Raw genomic sequence first — 6,885 nt, 5'->3', positions numbered from 1 at the left:
CCCTCTCCCCAATTCATTCTCCAACCAACAACCAGAGTGATAATGTAGAAACATAAATTTGATATCTTTCCCAATCGTAAGCACTCAATAGCTCCCATTATACCTGAAATAAAACACAAATTCCTTAACATTGACTATTAAATTCTGCATATTCTGGTTTTCCTATCTCATCTGGAGTCAGTTTTCCACATTTGCTATGTACTTGCCATACTGGCCTTCCTTCAGTTTTTGAAGTACTTCTCATATTAGGGCCTTTGCAAATGTTTTTCTCCCTGCACAGCATACTTTCCCGCCACATTCTTCTTCTTTTTTTTTTTCTTTTTTTTTTCACACTCTTCTTCTAATAACTTCTACTCACCCCTCTGGTTGTAACTTAAATGTAATTTCCTTAGGTCTTCCATGACCCACCTTCTCATGTAAACTGCTTTTCCACCTTTGACTCTTATTGAATCCAGTACTTACAACAAATTATAATTATATACATATTTATACTTGTTTGTATAACATCTCTCTCCTTCATTAGATCATAGACTCAACTATGGCAGAAATCATGACTCTTGTTACCACTTTGTAACATACTGTAATTGTACATAGCACAGTGCCTGCCTTAAAGTACTCTGTCACTATTTGATGAAAGAAAAAATACACGAGTGATAGATGAATGCAAATGAATAACCAGCATATTGTGTTAGAAGTAAAGCTGTGTCCTAATAGTTCTTCCACAGTAATGGAAATCTAAAACTTGCAGAAACTATTTTAAAACTTCTATTAAAATTTAAAGGAACCTAAAGAAAAAAAATTTTTTTTAAATTTTTTTTTCAACGTTTTTTATTTATTTTTGGGACAGAGAGAGACAGAGCATGAACGGGGGAGGGGCAGAGAGAGAGGGAGACACAGAATCGGAAACAGGCTCCAGGCTCCGAGCCATCAGCCTAGAGCCTGACGCGGGGCTCGAACTCACGGACCGCGAGATCATGACCTGGCTGAAGTCGGACGCTTAACCGACTGCGCCACCCAGGCGCCCCAAGAAAAAAATTTTTAAAGGAAGCTATTATTCAAAACTTTCTTTTCCTTCTTCCCTCTCTCTTTCTTATCCCTCCTAAGCCTATACTTTAACCCAGATTTTGTTCCTCTTTCTACTTCACTGAGATAAAGATAATTAATGAGATTGCTTTAAGAAAACAGTAAGCTGGGACACCTGGCTCAGTTGGCTAAGCAACATACTGTAGATCTCAGCTCAGGTCATGATCTTGCGGGATCATGGGATTGAGCTCCGAGTCAGGCTCCTTGCTGATAGCCCGGAGCCTGCTTGGGGCTCTCTCTTTCCCTCTCTCTCTGCCTCTCTCCCACTCATGCTCAATGTCTCTCAAAATAAATAAAAATAATCTTTAAAAAAAACCATTAAGTTAAAATTTTATAATATTCAGGTAGCAGTTCCTGGAGCTGGTTGTTTGTTTAATTTTCTTTTAGTAGAGCTAATACATTCACAAGGCTCAAAAATAAAAAAGTATTGTAGGGGAGGAAGAAAATATCTTTTTCCCACTACCTTTCTAGATTCTCTAGCTGGAGACCTGTGAATTCAACTGCAATAGAAAAGCATACAGATTTATTTAATGTAAGTTTTACATGACACAGGAGCCTTCATAAGGAAACGAAGACCAGGACAAATAAATTTGACTGTTTTTATACAATGATTGATGAAGAATGGAAAGTCCTGGAAAAGTGTGATAGGACAAAAGGGTATGAGCTAATAGTACTGAACTACAGGAATCTTACCAAGGCCTGTTCATTTGGATTTCTCTTGGCATCCCTTTGTCTTTGGAGACAAGGATGCTCCTTTCCTTTAGGTATAGAGAGTACCTTTCAAATGAAGGTCTTACAACATGCTTCAGAGGAAGAGGAGGAGGTCAGAGAGTCCTTCTGCCACCACTGTTTCTAGGCACTGGTTCAGTGGAAACTGGACAGATGAAGAGAATCCTTCCTGCACCTGCCATTTCTCAAAATCCTTCAACTTAAGAATTCAGTATGCTGGGGTGCCTGGGTGGCTCAGTCAGTTAAGTGTCTGACTTCAGCTCAGGTCATGATCTCATGGTTCATGGGTTCGAGCCCCGCTTCCAGCTCTGTGCTGACAGCTCAGAGCCTGGAGCCTGCTTCCAATTCTGTGTCCCCTCTCTCTCTGCCCCTCCCCTGCTCCTGCTCTGTCTGTCTCTCTCTCAAAAATAAATAGACATTAAAAAAAATTCCAGGGGCACCTGGGTGGCTCCGTTGGTTAAACATGGGACTTCAGCTCAGCTCATTATCTCACAGCTGGTGAGTTCGAGCCCCACCTTCAGGCTCTGTGCTAACAGTTCAGAGCCTGGCCTGCTTCAGATTCTGTGTCTCCCTCTCTCTCTGCCCCTCCCTGTTCACACTCTGTCTCTGTCTCTCTCTCTCAAAATATAAAAAGATAAACATTGAAAAAAAATTTTAGGGGGGCCGGAGTAGCTCAGTCAGTTAAACGTCCAACTTTGGCTCAGGTCATGATCTCGCAGTTGGTGGGTTGGAGCCCCACGTCCAGCTCTGTGCTGACAGCTCAGAGCCTGGACCCTGTTTCGGATTCTGTGTCTCTCTCCCTCTCTCTCTAACCCTCCCCTGCTTGTGTTCTGTCTCTCTCCATCTCAAAAATAAGTAAACATTAAAAATTTTTCAATAAAAAAAGTTTTTTAAACTCCAATATGCCAATGTACCATATTTTGGGGTAGTATGTTCTGAACTCTGTCAGTATATAATGTCAGGTCTCATTATTTTCCGTTGTTATGTGCAAATAATACCACAACACTGAATTCTTGAATATTGAACCATTGCTTCTAAGGGAAATACAGGGTTACATTCCTGTGAGACCATGGTCACAACATTTTCATTAACTGATTAATATAAAATCTCATTTTATGTGTGTTTCTGTTTAAGAAACTTTATTCAATATATTTTGTGGATATCATTAACATTGAACTCACAGCCAACACCAACAGCACTATAACTCATGCCTGAACAAAGCTTATCCAACACATGTAGTTTCCCTGTAAGGCACATCACAACTTTCTTAGGTCTAAACAGCACTTCAACTATCCATTTTAAACAGCAAAATTACCAAAAAAAAAAAAAAAAAAAAAAAAAAGGAGAGAGAGAAAGGAAAAAAAGAAAACAAAAAGTCACAACAATGCAAAAACATGGTACTAAATAGACCACAAAAAGAACATTTTTTACAATATGAGAGCTAAAACAAGAAAGCAAAACATCATCTTGTTCAACCTCAGCTGGGAATGTGTGTATAGAAAGACTCAAATTTTTTCTTTACCACTTTGAACGTGTCTGCAAATGAATGCAAATGCATTATATTGAACTGCTTTTTAATTTGGAGGTTACAAATTAATTTTAGTAAGTGGGCAATTTCACTGTTATGAAGTCCATGAATAATGAAGATTGACTATATATATAAAACAGTGAAAAATTTATATCCCATTCCTTTCCCCTAAAGGCTCAGATCCTTCCTCCTTAGAAGTAACCACTATTAAGAGTTTCTTGTATATCTTTCTAGAATTTATTATTCATATACAGGCAACTTAAACATATTTGTATGTTACTTTTTTATCATTATTTATTTATTTATTTATTTATTTATTTATTTATTTTAGAAAGAGAGTGAGCATATAAGTCGGGGAGAGGGGCAGAGGGAGAAAGAGAGAGAGAAAGAATATCTTAAGCAGGCTCCAGCCCGGAGCCCAATGCAGGGCTTGATCTCATGACCCTGAGAATCATGACCTGAGCTAAAATCAAGAGTCAGCCAACCAATCGACTGAGCCACCCAGGTACTCCAAATTTTTTATTATTAATTTTGAAAGGGTCGAGACGATGCCACAGTGGCATAAGGATTATTGTGAACTAAAGACATTTTGAAAATCAATGGATGTGGGAAGAGGCTTTCTCTCCATTCCCCTTATTTTCCTAAAAGCAAAGCTTCCCAAAAGAATTCAACTGTCCTGAATCTCCTCCCAAGAAGTTTCACCACAGGGAAGATTAACTCTTGTAAAGACAAGAAGTCAGCACAAGTCAACACTGGATAAGAAATCACCTCAAGAGACATTGTTATAAAACTACCATATATCCCATCTATTCTCCTAAGGGCCCATTCATTTTTCCTAGAAGTCCTCTGTTCTCCCATAAGTGCCCCTCTACACCTCCCCATTACCTATTAAGATGGTATATAAACTCCAAAATCTAACTACATCCTTGAGTCACATTTCTTTGTGAACTCCTGTGCATATGTACATACTTACATTTATTTTTCCCTCTTGCTAAGCTGTCTGTTATCCATTAAAATTGCAAGCCCTCAAGTACAAAATCTAAGAGGATACAGGAAGGGGTGCTTGGGTGGCTCAGTTGGTTAAGCATCTGACTCTTGGTTTCAGCTCAGGTTGTGATCTCACAGCTTTGTGAGTTTGAGCCCCACATCCAGCTCTGTGCTGGCAGCTCAGAGCCTGCTTGGGATTCCCTCTCTCTCTCTCTCTCTCTCTCTCTCTCTCTCTCTCTCTTTCATTCCCACTTTCATAGCCCCTCCCTCATTCATGCTGTCTCTGTCAGAATAAATAAACTTAAAATTAAGATGATACAGAAAAATATTTTCCTCCCTAATAATTTCAAACAGCAAATGATAAATTGTACAAAAATTGATCCATGGGGCACCTGGGTGCCTCAGTCGGTTGAACACCCGACTCTTGATTTAGGCTCAGGTCATAATCTCATGGTTTGTGATAGAGCCCTGCATTAGGCTCCGTTATGTCAGTGCAGAGCCTGCTTGGGATTCTGTCCCTCTCTCTCTACTCCTCCCCAATTTGTGCGTGCATGTGTGCGCTCACTCTCTTTCTCAGAATAAGTAAATAAACACTTAAAAAAAATGATCCATGGTAGATAGATATGTGTATTTGGGCAGCACTTGTGTCATGTAACCAAGAACTCATCAATTTCTAGATAGCAAAAATGTTATGGTCTCTAAAGTAAGTACCTAGTAGCTGTCATCAAACAATTCAGAGGCACATTCAAAATGGTACTATGATTAACACCATGCATAACTGAAGGTCGTTTGTTTTATAGTATCTCTAAAAGCCTAACATCCCGTTCTCTTAACCAATATTTTTAAAATCAGTATTATTTTTAAATCAGCGATAATTCTTTTTTTTTTTTTCAACGTTTATTTATTTTTGGGACAGAGAGAGACAGAGCATGAACGGGGGAGGGGCAGAGAGAGCAGAGAGAGAGGGAGACACAGAATCGGAAGCAGGCTCCAGGCTCTGAGCCATCAGCCCAGAGCCCGACGCGGGGCTCGAACTCCCGGACCGCGAGATCGTGACCTGGCTGAAGTCGGACGCTTAACCGACTGCGCCACCCAGGCACCCCAAATCAGCGATAATTCTTTTAACTGTCTCTTCTAGTACTAACCTTCAGATTTCTAATATATTTGTATACTATTTTTTTTTTAGTTTATTTATTTTGAGAGAGTGAGTGAGCAAGGGAGGGGCAGAGAGAGAGGGAGGGAGAGAGAGCCCCCAAGCAGACTCTGCATTGTTAGCATAGAACCCAATGAGGGGACTCGATCACACGAACCATGAGATCATGACCTGAGCTGAGATCAAGGGTCAGACACTTAACTGACTGAGCCACCCAGGCCCCCCTGTAATGCTATTTTTAATGGTATGTACTTACTATTATGGTAATCAATGTTTTAAATGTCTTGCCCCAACACCACCCACTCTCATCCTCAAAATATAGTCAGTGATCTAGTTGGTTAAATCAGTACCTACTGATTGCATTGAAGGAGTTCAGAACACAGAACCTCAAAACATGTTGCTGTGGCATACTGACTATGCTGCGTTAAAAGCATTTGAAAAATAGCGCCTGCAAGAAGGACATTCTGATTTTCCTTCTTTTTCTTAAAAGCAGGAGAGAAAATTCCCTCGTGAAAGATATCCTCCCTATATCAGAAGGAAAGAGAAATTCTTGCCACCAAGGACACGAGGTCAAGGCCAAGATCAACCTGTACAAACAAACCTTGTTAACCTAACCCCATATCACGTCACTCACTTAATGGCTCCAGCCAAAGCCCCTTTGCCTAGTCACATTTGCACAATTTAGTATTCTTTGTCCAATTCAGTATACAAGCATTCAACTTGATTCTTTAGGTCTTTACTTTTCATGTGAAGACTCCCAGATACGTGTAAAAAAGATGTAATTAAAACATGCACGTTTTCTCCTGTTAATCTGTCTTCTGTCAGTGAAATTCATAGGCCCAACCAGAGACCCTAATAAGGGAAAGAGAAATTATTCCTCCCCTACAGCATTATTCTGATTCTGTGACTCAGGATGAGTCCGACTCTTGATTAAAAGTAAATTACCTGATTAAAATAATTGATTAAAAGTAAATACACTTTTTCATATTTCTTTTCTATAGTTGTTAATAACTCAGAAGTAAATTTAGGGGCACCTGGGTGGCTTATTCTGTTAAGCATCCAACTTTGGCTCAGGTCATGATCTCACAGTTCATGAGCTCGAGCCCGCGTCAGGCTCTGTGCTGACAGCTCAGAGCCTGGAGTCTGCTTTGGATTCTCTCTCTCTCTCTCTCTCTCTCTCTCTCTGCCCCTCCCCCACTTGTGCTCTGTCTCTCCGTCTCTCAAAAACAAATATTAAAAACATTTTTTTAATGTAAATTTAACATGAAGCACCATATCATAAACCTAATGTGTCATCATTAGGTGGTGTCATGGCTCCCCCTCTGCCAAGGCTAAAATTAGTTGCAGTTTCAGGAAACCAAATTTACCTGGATCAGTTTTCTCATCTCTAAAATAGGTGTAGGGG

Source organism: Felis catus, chromosome C1 (genome assembly GCF_018350175.1).
Source record: "Felis catus isolate Fca126 chromosome C1, F.catus_Fca126_mat1.0, whole genome shotgun sequence".
NCBI classification, from domain to species: domain Eukaryota; kingdom Metazoa; phylum Chordata; class Mammalia; order Carnivora; family Felidae; genus Felis; species Felis catus.
Note: the sequence above shows the minus strand (reverse complement) of the source record.